Raw genomic sequence first — 15611 nt, forward strand, 5'->3', positions numbered from 1 at the left:
TCCCCAGTAGTGGAGGGGGAATCTGGTCGGCTCAGCAACGCTCCTAGGTCTAGACCTCTTCCAAGCTCACATGCCCCAGAGGAGAAGGAATGTCGAAAACCGAAAGGAGGTTGTGGAGAATCCCCACCGATCAGGTGTCCCTTCGGCGGTTTCTGTGACACCCCAGACTGCCAAGGATCGCTATTGTAAAAAGCGTCTGCTCGAGTGTTTTTCGTCGTCGGGATCTTCATCTCCGAGACGTGATTGGAGAGATTCAGATCGATCTCGGCCACTCAAGAGGAGTTGGAAGGCTCCGACTATTGATTCGAGCCCCAGAAAAACTTCCGCCCTGAGGAGTCTCCCTCGGGAGTGAAGAAGGCAAGAAGAGCCATTCTTTCAACCAGAGTGAGAAGGAGGCAGGAGGTGGAGGCTATGGACTCCTCCCCTCCTCCTTCCCCTCCTCCCGAAGAGGATAAAGAGGAGGTTACGAAGAGATTCATGATGGCGATGCAAGAACAGATTTTGTCTTTTGTAGGAGTTCTGTCAAAAGAGCCTCCTAGAAGGAAAGACTCTTCCCTTCCGATCAAAAGATCCTCCAGACGTATGGAGGTATCTGCCGCCAGGATCGATACTCCTACTCGAGGTGAGGTTCCGGTAGCGAACCTGGATGAACCTATCAGACGTCTGGCACCGGCCAGGAGTGAGGAGTCACCAGGAGGCAGGAGCAAGAGCCAGGAGTGAGGAGTCAACTAGGGAGGCAGGAGCCAAAGAGCCAGGAGTGTGGAGGCATCCAGGCAGGAGGCAGGAGCCAGGAGGCAAGAGCCAGGAGGCAAGAGGCAGGGAGTCAGGAGTCAAGAGGCAGGAGCCAGGAGCCAAGAGGCAGGAGGCAGGAGTCCGGAGGCAGGAGGCAGGAGTCTAAGGAGGCAGAGGGCAGGAGTCAGGAGCCAGGAGGCAGGAGTCAGGAGGCAAGAGTCAAGAGCCAGGAGGCAGGAGTCGGAGACTCGTTCCTGGAATTTATGACTCTTCTCCAAATAGGAGCTCCTCTCCTTCAGAGCGTAGGAGGTCTTGGAAGGACTCTCCCTCCAAACGTGAACTTTCTCCTTCGTCTGATCGAGGGTTAGACGAATTGTCGGATGACGAACCTCCTGCTAATGAGGGACTCTCGAGTTATAAAGTCTTAGCCTCATTATTGCTTCAAGAATTTGGAGATTCTCTTAGTCCGGCGGCGGCTCCTCCTTCTCCTCGTTCTCTCTTTTCGAGCTCGGCTACGGCAAAATCTTCGGCCTTTTTGAAAATGAAGCCTGCTATATCGATGAAGAAGGCACTCCATTCTTTAGATTCTTTTTGGATGGACAAGAAGAAGGAGTTAGGAAAGACGGTATTCTGCATGCCTCCTTCCAAACTACATGGAAAGAGAGGTATTTGGTATGGGACAGGAGAGACTATGGGTCTTTTCTCTACCTGCGTCTGCAGATGCGGACTTTTCCAATTTAGTGGAGGCCTCTAGACGTCACTCTTAGGATGGGTCAGAGCGACGTGGAGCACTTCAGAGTTGAACCACTTTCTAAAGGGACTTTTTGTCACTTTAGAGGTGTTCAACTTTCTGGATTGGTCACTCGGAGTTCTGGCCAACAAATCTAAAGATCCGGAGTTTCTTAAAAACCCAGAGATTCTCCATAGCGTCCTGTCTTGCATGGACAAGGCAGTACAGGACGGTTCGGGTGAAGTGGCTTCCCTTTTTGGTGCTGGTCTCCTGAAAAAGAGATCAGTATATGGATCCCTATTATCGAAAGGGGTTTCTCCGAGCCAGAGGACTGCTTTATTGTTTGCCCCTCTATCGGATCATCTGTTTCCTTCTCAGTTAGTGAAGGATATATCTCGCTCGCTAACTGAGAAGGCGACACAAGACCTACTAACACAAACGTCCATAAGAAAGGACGGCCTGTAGAGTCGGCCGATTAAGAAGGACTCTCGTCTCCTCAGCAGCCCTTTCGGGGAGGATACAGCCGGCTCGTTCCCACCCCTGGCCCCACCCCCCGCCCCACACCACCACCCCCCCCCAAGCGCCCCCCCCCCCCCCCCCCAAACACCCCCCCCCCCCCCAGAAAGAAGAGCTCTGATAAGAGAGGAAGGTCTTCCTTTAGGCCCTTCAAGAAATCCAAATGACTTGTTGCTCCTTCAAGCACCAGTGGGCGCCAGACTCCTGAACTTTGCAGGAGTATGGGCAAAAAGGGGAGCGACCCTTGGTCAGTGTCGGTCCTAAAGAAGGGATATGTAATCCCCTTCGACAACAGCCCTCCCCTAACATCTACGCCTCGGGAACTGTCAGCAAGGTACAGAGACCCGGTAATGAGAAAGACTCTCCTTCAAATGTGGAACAAATGTGGGAAAAAGAGGCCATCGAACTTGTGCAGGATCCACATCCCGGGATTTTACAATCGCCTTTTTCTAGTACCAAAGGCATCGGGGGGGTGGAGACCAGTTCTGGACGTAAGCGCTCTGAATCGCTTTGTTCAGAAAAAGAAGTTTCGCATGGAAACGTCCGCCTCAGTAATGTCGACTCTTCGTCCAGGAGATTGGATGGTCTCTCTGGACTTGCAAGACGCATATTTCCACGTTCCCATTCACCATTTGTCAAAGAAATATCTTCGTTTTGTAATAGGAGACAAGATCTTTCAGTTCAGGGCTCTGTGCTTCGGTCTGTCTACAGCTCCGCAAGTATTCACCAACCTGATTGGCGAATGTGGCAAAGGATGCTTCACCTAGAGCGGGAATAAACAATCTCCTCTACTTGGACGACTGGCTGAAATCAGGGCCAAGTCGGAGATTCAGTGCTTGGAGGACTTATCAGTAACAAGGAACATGATAGATTCGCTGGGATTGCTCGTCAACCTCGAGAAGTCACAGCTGATCCCAGCCAGAACTTGGTCTATCTGGGGATTCAGATGGATTCTCGGGTTTTCGAGTATATCCTTCGCGAGAAAGAATCACTCGAGGTTTGTCGAGAATCTTGAGCTTCTTAGAGAGAAAGACAGTCAGCGAGGGATTACCTGAGCCTTTTAGGGACCCTCGTCCTCACTAGAAAAGTTCTTCTCTCTGGGGAGGCTTCACCTTCGCCCTCTTCAGTTTTTCCTCAAAGAGGTGTGGAGTTGGAAGACGGGACAACTCTCGGACATCTTCCAACTTCCACAAGAGGTAAAAGATTATTTGAAGTGGTGGATCCCTCCTCTTCAAAAGAACGAGGGTGTATCGCTTGCCCTGCGGAACCCAGACCAAGTGTTATATACCGACGCTTCGGAGTCGGGATGGGGAGCGACGCTAGGAGCAAGGGAGGTGTCAGGCACCTGGACAAAGGAACAGGTGTCCTGGCACATCAATTGCAAGGAACTAGTGGCCATACACCTAGCCTTAAAGTTCTTCGAAGAGATAGTCAGAGGCGGGGTGATACAGATAAACTCGGACAACACCACGGCTCTGGCTTACATACGCAAGCAAGGAGGCACGCACTCTTTCTCCCTCTATCAGTTAACAAGACACCTGTTAACCTGGACGAAGAAAGAGGCATAACTCTCCTCACAAGGTTTGTTCAAGGGATCAAGAATGTGAGAGCGGACAGACTGAGCAGGAGGAATCAGGTCCTTCCCACAGAATGGACTCTACACGAAGAAGTGTGTCGAAGTCTTTGGTCCCTGTGGGGGAGATCACATAGACCTGTTTGCGACGTTCCTCTCCAAAAGAATAGAGATTTTGCTCTCTAGTGGAAGATCCGAGAGCCTTCGCAATAGACGCGTTTCTCCTGGATTGGTGGGTGTGGACGCATACGCCTTTCCCCCGTTCAAGATCCTGGGGGAAGTGCTCAGGAAGTTCGTAGCTTCGAAGAGCACGAAGTTGACGCTAATAGCCCCATTTTGGCCAGCCCAGGAATGGTTCACGGAGGTACTGGAGTGGATAGTGGACTTCCCCAGATCGCTTCCAAACAGACCAGATCTACTCAGACAACCCCACTTCGAGAGGTTTCATCACAACCTCCCAGGTCTCGCTCTGACTGCCTTTCGACTATCGAAAGACTTGTCAGAGCGAGGGGCTTTTCTCGCAGGCTGCGGGCTCTATCGCTAGAGCCCGCAGAGCTTCAACGAGAAAGAGTATACCAATCAAAGTGGGAAGTCTTTAGGAGGTGGTGTAAGGGTCAGAAGCTGTCCTCCTCCAGTACCTCTATAGTGAATATTGCCGATTTCCTCCTCTTTCTGAGAGAGGAATCACACCTATCTGTCTCAACAATAAAGGGATACAGAAGCATGCTGTCTCAGTATTTAGGGAATCGAGGCCTAGACATTGCAAGCAACAAAGATCTACACGATCTAATTAGATCTTTTGAGACTTCAAAGGCAGCTACTCCTCAACACCTAGTTGGAATCTAGACGTGGTCCTGAAATTCCTTTCATCGGATAAATTCGAGCCTTTACATCTGGCTTCCTCCGCGACGTCACTAGGAAATGCTTGTTCCTGGTGGCTCGCTCGCTACAGCCAAGAGGACGAGCGAATTGCACGCTCTGGATTCCACGGTGGGGTTCAAAGGAGATGCTGCCATCTGTTCTTTCCAGACAATGTTTCTGGCAAAGAACGAAAACCGTCAAAAAAACCGTGGCCCAGAAGTTTTGAGGTAAAAGGCCTATCTAAACCTCGTAGGCAGAGAGATAGAGAGGTCTCTCTGTCCAGTGAGAGCTCTTAAATATTATTTAGAGAGGAAGAGACAGATGGGAGCTTGTCAACAAGGTCTTTGGTGTGCGGTGAAGAACCCCAAAAGACTCATGTCCAAGAACGCCTTGGCTTTCTTTGTGAGAAGCGTTATTACGGACGCTCACAAGAACTGCTCGGAGGAATCCTTCGGTCTTTCTAAAAGTCAAGACCCATGAGGTGAGGGCAGTAGCAACGTCTTTGGCGTTCCAAAAGAATATGTCTAAAAATATCATTGAGACTACATATTGGAGGTGCAATTCAGTGTTTGCATCTCATTATCTGAAGGATGTGAGAGTGACCTATGAGAAGTGTTTCTCGCTAGGTCCTTTTGTATCAGCGGATACAGTGCTGGGTTCTTGGAGCAAAGACTGATCCTTATATTGTGTTTTTTATCGTACATAAACCCTCTTGTCAGATATGTGCTTGGTTTTCTATTAGCAAGCTCACTAATGTCGCAGCGGGAGCATAGTGTCATTGCTGGTAGGGGATCAAGGGTATGTATGGCTAGTAGGGAGTACAAATTTTTTTTTTTTTTGTATATTTTGTAATGAAGTGTATTTTATGTTTCGAGTTTTTGGTTGTTTGTAAGGAGTTCGGATAACTCCTTACAATCTTAGAACTAACATGGATGTTAGGATCAGGTGATCGGGATCGGTTTTGTGCTCCTTGAACAAGTGTATTGCATGTTAGTGGAATAGCACCCAATGACAAAGGCCTTTAGGCTCTGCCGAGTAAGTGGATAAGACCCCATTGGCAGACCCACAAGGAACTCTTAGCCATAGATCAATATCTCGCTGAGGCTCTTGAGGCTAAGCAGACTCCAAGGCAGTAGCCGCGAAGTCTTCAGCCTAATACCCGGTAGGAACCAGGTTTATTAACCTCTTAACGCCGATTGGACGTATTAAACATCGACGTCAAAAGTCTCCCTATGCATTGGACGTATATACGTCGGCTCAAAAAGTTTTTTTAAAAATTAGCGGAAAAAATACTACTAGGCCTACAGCCGAAAAACTTTTGTATCACGCGCCTTGGGGTGGGGATGCTGGGAGTTCACGGATCAAGGCGTTGTTTTGTTTACAATCGCTACGCAGGCGCGCAAGCGCGAATTTCTTTCTTATCGCACTAAAAAGTATCAGTGACACATCTCGGAAATTATTTCGTCACTTTGACATAATTATTGCACCGTTTTAAATTATCCTTTACATGAAGTATTATATATGAAAATGTGCGCAATTTCATGCACAATACAACTAAAAAATACTCATGATTGTAGCTTTTATCAATTTTGAAATATTTTTCATATAAATAACGATAAGTGCAAAAATTTCAACCTTCGGTCAACTTTGACTCTACAGAAATGGTCGGGAACGCAATTGTAAGCTAAAATTCTTATATTATAGTAATATTCAATCATTTGCCTTCATTTTGGCAACAAATTGGACGTCTCTAGCATAATATTTCGATTTATGGTGAATTTATGAAAAAACTTTTTCCTTACGTTCGTGCGATAACTCTTCCGATAAATTTTTTCGTGCGATCCTAATGTTTTGCACCCTTTTAAATTTGCCGTTACATAAAGTTTTATATATGGAAATGTGCGCAATTTCATGCACATACAACAAAAAACAACCCATGGTGTAGCTTTTATCAGTTTTTGAAATATTTTCATATAAATAACGTTAAGTGCAAAAAGTTCAACTTTCTCGGTCAGGCTTTGACTCTACCGAAATGGTCGAAAAACGCAATTGTAAGCTAAAACTCTTATATTCTAGTAATATTCAATCATTTACCTTCATTTTGCAACGACTTGGAAGTCTCTAGCACAATATTTTGATTTATGGTGAATTTATGAAAAAAAAAAAATTACGTTCGCGCGTGGACTCTTCCGAAAAAATCAGAATTTTTTTGTGCGATTGTCGAAATGTTTGCACCATTTAAAATTAGCTGTTTCATAAAGTTATATATATGAAAATGTGCGCAATTTCATGTAGAATACAACTAAAAATGATTGAAGGTTGTAGCTTTTCTCTTTTTTTTTTTTTTTTTTTTTTTTTTTTCGAAATATTTGCATATAAATCACGATAATAGAAAAAAAAAAAAAAAAACCACGTTCGGTCAAATTTAAATTTGACTCTACCGAAATAGTTGAAAAACGCAATTGTAAGCTAAAACTCTTACGGCCTAGTAATATTCCGTCATGTTTCTTCATTTTGAAACAAATTTGAAAGTCTCTAAAACCAATATTTGTGTATTTATGTGAATTTTTGAAAAATATATTTACCTTCACTCCGCGCGCCGATTCGCGGCCGCAAGTCTCCGAAATACGTACATGGCATTATCCTAATATTTGCTCCTTTTCATATTAGCCTTTTTATAGAGTTTCATATATCAAAATGTGCGCAAATTCATGAAGAATACAATAAAAAATAATTGAAGGTTGTAGCTTTTTCCATCTTCGAAATATGTGCATATGATATATATTAAAATTTCGACATTCGGTCAAATTAACTCGTCCGAAATGGTCGAAATGCTGAATTCTAATCTAAAACTCTTACAGTATCGTAATATTCAACATTTGTCTTAATTTTGAAACAAATTGGAAGTCTCTAGAACATTATATTTGAATTACGGTGAATTTTTGAAAAAAATATTTTTTTGCGTCCGCGCGTTACGAATTCGTACATCATTTTGTGATAATATTTTTTCCGGTGTACTTTTATTGTTTTACAATGTTATTATATCAAAATGATCGCAATTTAGTGTACAATACAACGCAAAAAACAAAAAAAAAGTAACTGGTTAGCTTGACCGTTTTCTGCACAGCGTGATTTGAATACAAAATTATGTATGAATTTTTTTTTTTTCGCTACCATATATCGCATTATTTACATATGATAATGATATTATTTTTCATTTCTGATGGTTGCATTCTAAACTTCAGGCAATGACAAAAAAAGGAGCCAAAAATGAACTCTTAATCTTCAAAAAGTACGCGCGCTGTAATTTTTTTGAAAAAATTATTTTTTCCACTTCCGCGCTCACTCCAAACCAGGCCCGGCATACGGGAGACGTTTTGATTTTTAGGGCTCCGGCTTAAGAGGGTTATACCTACAACATATGTTGTTTACCTGTCTATTTCAGTAGTTAGCTGTCTTCACCCACCACCAATGGGTGCTAATCAGCTAAGTATATATCTGGCAGGGAAGTTGAATGTATAAAAATGATATTGTCATGTTACAATAAAGTTTTATACATCTTACCTGACAGATATATACGATTAATGGCCCACCCAGCCTCCCCGCAGGAGACAGGTGGAAGAGAAGAATTCTGATTAGAAAACGGGAATGGTTCCTAGTCCTGCCACCCAGGGCAGGGCGGTAGATCACCTGACCTACCGGTAGCGTGTGCCGCAAAATTTGAAATTCTGTCGGAGACGACGGAGTCTATAGCTAAGTATATATCTGTCAGGTAAGTATGTATAAAACTTTATTGTAACATGACAATATCATTTTTATCAGCTTATTTATTGGACTTTTAAAAGTTAATATTCGTTGACTGTGTTTTAGCCATTTTCTCCTGATGGAGTGGAATGTTGTCCTTCTTGAATTTTTATTGGTATTTCTAATATTTTTTTTGTATGATGAATGCGTGATGTACTTGAACAGTATTACTTATTAGAGTATTTTAAGAAACAATAACTATACATACAGTATACTACGTATTCATGTATGGTGTTTGGATGCAGAAAGAGGGTATATTATCAAAGAAACTTTTCCATTGATTACGTATAAGGTTTAGAAAACTTTAGTGTGTTAATAGGTAAGAAGTGGTTTTATATTGTAAGAATAGTTTTTGCGGAACCAAAGGAATTTATTTCAGGTGATTAGAAATTTATTTCTCGATATAATGTGGTTCAGATCCCACAATAAGCTGTAGGTACCATTGCTAAGTAACCAATTGGTTCCTAGACACGTAAATAAAAGTCTAATCCTTTGGGCTAGTCCTAGGAGAGCTGTTATTCAGCAAAGTGGTCTGGTTAAACTAAGATATACTACTTAACTTTTGTTCCGATACGAATACAAACCATCGGTCCTTTACAATAGGAATGTAACTTGCGGCAGCTGGAACCGGTCGTAAGCTTCGAACAAGGGAGTTGGGTAGTTAACTGCTTGTCCGACAGTCCGCGCACCGCGCTACTGGGAGGTGAAGATCCACTTTGCTTTCGGCCGTGCTGGTTGGCAGACGTGTTCTCCACCTCTCTCTGCCCGCCTTTCGTCGTATGCTTTGTGTCTTCTTGAACGTGGTTTGCTTTGTGTGTGTGTTAAAATGCTGTAAGTACGTGTGCTTGTGTATTTTATTATTAACTGTGATTATGGATTCCCGTGAGCTGGAGATGTCCCCACGCCCCCCCATCAGCCGCAGAGTTTGCCCTGGTATGGAGGGCTGGAAGTGTGGGGCCTTCCGCTCCTTCCCAGAAGTGGATCCTCATGAATTGTGTGCTCGGTGCCGAGGGCGCGAATGCTCTCGCACCGAAGGGTAGGAGGAAGCGAAGTAAGCCTGCCAGGGAGTCCTCAGAAGGTTCTCCGGCGACTCCCTTGGTCACAGACACATCGTCTTCCTTCTTGTCGCCTTCTCAGCTCCCGTGTATGGCTCCTTCCCCTTCGGGGGGGAGGTGTTTTCTCATTCCTTCTCTTCGCCTGATCCGTCGAGCGTGGAGGAGGGGGCGAGGTACCCCGACATCCAACTGTACTCGGGGTCTTCCGTTCGTTCGGGGCGAGCTTGTCCCCCCCCGGGCAAGGGGGAACACCTAATAACCTGACCTTTGCCTCCTCAGGTGCTCCTGCTGCGGGCGACGACCTCGGCCAGGTATGGTTCTCGCTGGGCCTCCAGGGGACACTGAGCGTTCGGGGGCTGTTGCATCACCTGGCGGGTGCTGCTCCGGTCACTCATGGACCGGTGACCACCACCACCACCACCGTCTCGACCCAGGGGTATGCTGCCCCTCCTCACCATGTGTACACCCAGCATGTGACTACGGTGACACCCTCAGCTGCGGTGCAGGCCCCGATTGCTGGTTTCCCGAGGAGGGTCGTGCCTCCGCCGCTCTCGCCTCAGCCCCCGACTTTCAGTGCCCCAAGAGTTCGCCCCTGGACCTTCCACCGGTACCCAGGATGTCGTTGACCACTGTTCTGCCTCCTGCTGTACCTGACGTTCCTGCCGTGCCTGGACCAGCCCCTGCCGACGACGTTTCTGCCCCAGTCGCGGGTCCTTCCGGACAGGTGCAGCCGGGCCGTGTTGCTTCGGCAATAGCCCCTGGCTCCGTCCTGGATGGAGGACCTGATGTCTGTCCTGAGGAAGCTGACGAATAAGAAGAGGAAGAGGAGATAGGTGTCGTCATCGTCTTCGTCGTCGCCTGCTGCCGCCTCTTCCCCTTCGACTTCCAAGGCTTCTAAGTCGAGGAAGAAGAAGGCTGCCTCCTCCCCCCCTAAGAAGTCTCCTTCGGGAACTTCTAAGGACCCGTCTCACTCCGGTGAGACGGGGGGTTCTTCCGCTGGTCCTCCTGCTCCTTCGGGAGCGGGGCTCGTCTCTCCTTCCGCAAGGAAGAAGAAGACGGGGACCAGAGGGGTACCGGCTAACACCGGTACTTCCTCACCTGCTGCTACACCAGGTTCCGGCTCGGCCTCTCGTTCGCGAGAGGTACCGATTGTACAGTCACCTGCGGGTGAGCGTACAGCCAAGGCTCAGGCTTCCGAGTTCGCTTGGTGCCAGGACCGAGGCACAGAGCGGAAAACTGGTGAGGGTCGCTCTCGTAGCGATCTGCAGGTGACCAGGGTTGACGCGACGGTCCCAGACCGGCCACGGGCTGAGGCTAGGAAGAGATCCCCTTGATCGCAGGAACCAGTCTCGGCTGGTTCCAGCAGTTCGACGCGCCGTGAGGACAGGCACCGCTCCCACTACGACAGTGGTCTCTGCAGGTCCCCTGACCGCTGCTCTCACCGGGACCAGGCGGGTAGGGGGACCAGCAGCAGCTACTCTGACGTACGGGACCGGAGCCGCTGTTCTCAGTCCAGCCGCTCTACCCAGGAGAGCCACGCGACTAGGCCTGCAGCTCAATTGCCACCGCGGGTTGGCAATCGCCTGCAGCCCCCCAAGCACACCGGTTCTACCGGTGAGCAAGGAGGGAGCGTCAGGTCTTCCTCTCCGATCCCTTCAACTTCCTTGGGTTACGCCGGGAAGAGCGAGGCGATCCGGATTGATCGTGAGGAGCGCGCTCCTAACGGTCCCACCACGACGCCCTACGAGCCAGGCACGGTCTTAGGACTGACCAGGTCGTATGCGCAAGTGGCAGGAGGAGACCAGGAGGGGTCTGTCGCTGCTCCTCCTTTTGAAGGAGGAGGGTCTCGAGAGGCGTTCTTGTTGGAGGGACTTGATGGTCCTACTCCTCAAGACGCAGTCACTCCCGAGATCCAGAGGTCGTTTGCAGAGGTTATTGCGCTGATTCGTCAGCACAACGACCTTGGGGAAGGATCGCCGCTCCCACCTTCTGAGCCCACGTCCTGGCTCGAGTCATTCTGGGGTCCTAAGAAGGAGCCCAAGACGACGGTGGGTCTGCCGCGATCAGCTCTGGCTGACTCGGTGCTGGGCCAGGTGGACTCTAAGGTCCGGCGGTCTTCCAAGCTACTTTCTCTGCCTCTACTGCGACAGAGGAGATTCTACGTGCCTTTGAAGGATCCTGTGCTGCCCAAACAGGTTAACCCAGAGCTAGCTAGGCTAACTCCGGGGGTGTCTCTGCAGCAGCTCCTGTCGGAGAACTTATGGTTCTTGCAGCAAGAAGCATTTGCACTGGTATCCACCGCCATGGCGGCTTTCCAGGCAGTCTCCTGGTTAGACCTGTGGTCCCTCACGGTGTCTAAGGTCGTTAGCACCGGGGTGACCAAGAAAGAAGTATCCAAGAACACACTTTCTTTCTGGCTTTGTGAGGTGATCAGGAGGGCGTACGAAGCTGATGGTAGCGACGACATCCGTACCCTTCGTCCGAGAGCCCACGAAGTCAGAGGTATTGGTCCTTCCCTTGCTTTCTGGAAGAACTTCTCTGTGGCGTAGGTCCTGAAGGCAGGGGTCTGGTCCAACCAGACCACCTTCACCTCCTTCTACGTTTGGGATATAGCCCACAGGTCCTTGGACACTTTTTCCTTGGGACCCGTGGTGGCTGCTCAACACGTTGTGTAGCTTACCCAGCACCCGAGCGGACAGAACAGCATCGCATGCTTGTGTGACTGCATGATTGGATGAGTGAATGAGAGTGTGACTAGCTTCTCTTCCCCATCTTTTTCTCCCCCTCTACCTGTGGGGAGAGGGACACGGTCGTCACTACGCTGGAACAGGAGGCGATGCAGGTAAGCTACTCGACCGAGCCCCATCCTATCCCTTTCAGTAGGGATAGGAGCGATTATCCACCACTTCCCCCGACAAGGTGGGGGGGAAAGTGGAAGCCAACAAGAGACAAACCCATGACTTCATATTGCCTCTTGCAATAGGAACACGTTCTTGCTTGCTAGTTTTAAGAGGTATGCTTGCCTCCCTTTATTACTTGGTTCCAGAGGTCTGACCATTGATCCTGCGGTACATACCCCGATCATTGGACAGAGGCTAGGATCCCTCCCTCTGCTCTTACGACCAGGGAGGGAGCCATTGGACGAACACCAGTCTGTTCTTAAGACTCAGATTCCACCCACCAAGAAGTGAGTCTTCCTATTGTAAAGGACCAATGGTTTGTATTTGTATCGGAACAAATATCATTTTGTTGAAAATTGTATTTGTCTTAACTATACAAACCTGAGGTCCTTTACACATAGTCCCACCTCACTCTGTTTATTCCTGGGCCTAAAGCAAAGTGGATCTTCACCTCCCAGTCGCGCGGTGCACTGACTGTCGGACAAGCAGTTAACTACCGAACTCCCTTGTTTGAAGCTTACGACCGGTTCCAGCTGCCGCAAGTTACATTCCTATTGTAAAAGACCTTAGGTTTGTATAGTTAGGAAAAATACAATTTTTGACAAATTGTTATATTTGTATGAATAAATTATTTGAACTTGCTGTAACAGTTGATATTTATGACTGTGTAATTATACTAATTGAGTGGAATGTGTAAATAACAAAATTATTGTAGAGTATGGTCAGAGTCATTGCAGCATTACCTTTGATATGATTTCATAGAGGCTGTATGCACTAAAGTCAGTACATCTGATGTGATGCTCTGTAGATGTTACATACTTAAAGGTGGTTACCTTGTTTACCATGCGCTTAGTGTACCTCTCTCTCTCTCTCTCTCTCTCTCCTCTCTCTCTCTCTCTCTCTTTAATTTTCTGACCAGGTAGTTTTAACTCTGTGAGTTCAACTTGTTTGAGTTTTGCTTATATGTAATATCTTGGAATTTTGTTTTGTGATAAAACTGATTTAATTTATGCATTGAGAAGTTTAGTCAAGCTTTTATGATAAACTTTTTTTAAACAGGGATAATATAAACTTTTAAAGATAGGGAATAATGGATACTCATGTCCAGTATCTATAAATACAAATTGGGTATAGAAGTTCCTCATATCAAAAAAAGTATAGAAAGGGCTGCCACACTACATTAAAATCTTAAACATTGATGGATTTTTTTTCTAATCATGGAGCAATTCTAAATACTTCTTTTAATTAGAAAAGCATTTGATTTTTTCATGACAGCTTTGTTTGTGTTCACTATTAACTGAACAATATATTTTGGCATGCACAGCTCAAACCATTCCATATCATTTGCAGTGCTTCATTTGCATCATTGTTAGTACGTATATCACTTAAATAAATCGTTTATTCTGTGTAAGTTTGTTTCCTTTCATGCTAGAACACCAAATGTGTTGTATTTAGGTTTATAGATTATCAAAAATTGGTTTGTATTACTGTTAATATTTTACATATCTTACATGATATGTGAAACAGCACTACAGTTGCATTACATGAAAGAAATGGGCCAAAACCACATTTGAAAATTTTTAAGGCCCTTAGCCTATACTACAAATAGACAAACTGTTTGTGGGTCTGTCTTTAAACAGTCAAGTCATATAGTACATAATTTATGCTGGTGATGTATTTTATTTTTACCCCATGCAACAGCATTGATTTCAGTTGTCCTCTCAGATATGACAGATGTCATTCTGTTTGTGTTGTCAGAATCTTAACATTTTCAGTTTATCCAATCATTAAGCTTGGAAGGAGTTACAGTATATAGCATCGTAAAATTTCCTTCATCATGGACCAATACTTTGGGCAAGTCCTGTGAGAGTTAAGAATGTTACTTGATGGACTGGTTAAGCAATTTTTAAAAGTGTAATAGTAATAATGCTCAACAAATTAGAATTTGCACTTGATTTAAACTTCTGAAATTCCAACAATTTAGCTACACATTTAAGACCATTGCAGGTGGACCAAAACCTCTAGAAAACTGTAGTTTTGAGTCTCACTAAAATTATAACCACAACCCAAGTACTGGATATCCCCATCGTAAGCAAGATTGGGGTTGCAGGGATTTGTTGATTTCAAGAATTGTATCTTTCTTTCACTCTTCTCAGTCAGTGTTGATTTCAAGAATTGTTTCTTTCTTTCACTCTTCTCAGTTTATAGACAGTTGCCGTATGGTGGAAATGTTTTTTATACAGAATATGTTTCAGTAGTTCAACTGACTACTTCAAGATGGAAGCATCAGTCCAACTCAGTTTGATCTGACTGATGTCTGCCTGATTGTCTGTAATCTAATCTGGATCATAAAGGCCTATAAGCCGTTATGGTCTACTTTAAAATTACACTAATTGACAATTGCTCATGTGGTCTACACATATATTTACTTTTCTGTGACACTGTCCATTCATATGCATTACTGACTTTACCCAAAGAAATCCTGATCCAAATTGACTTCCTTTTAAATGTATGAGCAACAGGAGTTTCACTTTATTATGACATATACAAATGACCACAAATTGATTTACCTAACCACCATTCTTACAAATTAAGGAAATCCACTTATAGCTTCAAACACTCAGTGCAAACCACAAAGGAATGTTTTTATAACTAACATACATACATGGCTATGCAGAACAACTGGTATTGTGTGGTTGGGTTACTTTTATACTAATCTAGTGTCTTCCATGAGGTGGCATTTAATAAGTTGAGTTTAGGTGTGAACTACAAAATGTCACTTCCTTGCACAGCATGCCAAATTCGTTCTTAAAATTATTTTGTTTGTAATGCTTTGTGACTACTATGTGAAACTGACAGTGAGAAAATTTCAACTTTCATGTTTAATGAATTGTATTGTATTTGTGTATTGTAATTTTATGTTGGGGCATGCAAGTGGTTGAAGAATTATGTACTAGATGTTGCAGTTAGTCTTTTAATGTGGCTTCATATTCTAGTTTTTCCTGTTCATTCATATATTTGGATATTCTTATGGATAGCTACTAGTTTTTGAGAATTTCTGCTGTTGTAGGTGGTTAAGTTAACGCTGGCATTTTTAAACACCAAATTTCATTTGGATTACACTTATATTCAGAGGAAATAATAATAATATCCTTTATTTCAGCTCAGGTCCATATACATGTAATATACAAAATACAGACAGTAACATACATGATCTAGATACATGAGACAACATGATAAATAAATGAAAAATAGGCTCTTATCCACAAAATAGCTGAGGTAGCATAATTATATAACTTAAATTTCAACTAGAACCTTAGGTGGTTGCAGTAGTCAGGTCCAGAGGGCTAAATACGAAAATTGGATGTAAAAAAAAAAAAAACTTTAACTTGATAGTAATCACTGTAGTAATGAAAAAGTAAAATATCAGCAATAAATAT

General features: G+C 45.0%; 1 protein-coding gene across 4 annotated transcripts in view; it reads left to right on the forward strand.

Annotated features, from left to right (window-relative positions):
* LOC135206172 (RNA/RNP complex-1-interacting phosphatase-like) overlaps positions 1-15611 on the forward strand; it is a 309494-nt gene that overhangs the window by 58054 nt on the left and 235829 nt on the right. The window lies entirely within an intron of this gene.

Source organism: Macrobrachium nipponense, chromosome 29 (genome assembly GCF_015104395.2).
Source record: "Macrobrachium nipponense isolate FS-2020 chromosome 29, ASM1510439v2, whole genome shotgun sequence".
Taxonomy (NCBI): domain Eukaryota; kingdom Metazoa; phylum Arthropoda; class Malacostraca; order Decapoda; family Palaemonidae; genus Macrobrachium; species Macrobrachium nipponense.